We start from the raw sequence: 1,229 nt of genomic DNA, 5'->3' as shown, positions 1-1,229 counted from the left end.
GGGGGGGGCACAGGAGGCGAGGACACGGGGCTCAATGTCATCGTGTGGCGTACATGCATGTGTGCGCGTAGGTGAGAGCGAGAGAGAGAAGGCGGGACAGGAGGAGAGCATTTCCAAGGAAATGAAAGGTGAACGCGTGGGTGAGGTTGGTAGTCGGAGTGCGAGCGCGCACTGCGTCCAGTTCGTGTTTTGTAGACTTCCCCACGCGAGCCAACGCTGCTATGCGCAATCGGTGTGAGCTTTTCAAGTATTGCGTGTCTTTGTCTAGCTCGCGGGTGATCGTGAGCAGCGAGGCGGGTCCGCGCGGACCAGCGGTCGGCGCCTATCTCGACATTACCACCGAGTTTGACCTGGTTTGACCTCCGCTCTCGCCCCGGCTGGGGGCTGGGGCTGGGGCTGGGTTCGTGTTTCCGACCAGCTCTGCCGGATCCCGTTCTCCAAAGCCCGCACAGCCTGCCTGCGTGCTCGCTCGGCTCCGCTCGGCTCGGCCCGACAATCGTGTTTATCCACTCGACTCGCTTGCTCGTCCTGCTCGTCCTGTTGGAGTGCGACTCCGCGCTGCCCAGCTGCTGCTAGCCTGGCGCTGCTGCTGCAGTCGGCTCGGCACTGCGCGACTCGACTGACTGCGCGGCTCTGATGCCTGCTTGAAATTCGGGTCAGCGTCATTAGGCGATACTGACGGCGTGGCGGCGGCGGCGTGCTGCTGCGCGCGCCAGCGCTGCTGTAGTCGTAGTGTGTAGTATACGCGTATGTAAATGCTTTTCGCGTCGTATAATTTGTTTATGTAATGTATTGTAATTTATTTTATGGCAATAATGTATGCGCTGCCGCCCTCCCCCCTCCCCGCGCGCTTTGTGTGTGTGTAGTAGCACTGCCGCTGCTGCTGCCCGCCGCACAGCACAGCCACTCAGATCAGCGCAGATTTGCTGGCCTTTTCTGCGATGGCCGCGCGTTATCCGCGTCGGGGCGCGGCGGGGCGGGCGCGGCGGGGCGGGGCGGTGCGGGTACGCGGTAGTGACGGTACTGCTGGTACTGCTGCCGGACCAAGTGCCGTCGCGTCGGCACGTCTCGCGCGCGGGGTCTCATATACAGGAGAATAATTGGCTCGGACGCGTGTGCACTCATACACTCGCACAGACGCCACGCTCACACACACACACACACACACACACACACACACACACACACACACACACACACACACACACACACACACACACACACACACA

The sequence above is a fragment of the Frankliniella occidentalis genome, unplaced genomic scaffold, assembly GCF_000697945.3.
Source record: "Frankliniella occidentalis isolate FOCC.00 unplaced genomic scaffold, Focc_3.1 Scaffold304, whole genome shotgun sequence".
Taxonomy (NCBI): domain Eukaryota; kingdom Metazoa; phylum Arthropoda; class Insecta; order Thysanoptera; family Thripidae; genus Frankliniella; species Frankliniella occidentalis.
Note: the sequence above shows the minus strand (reverse complement) of the source record.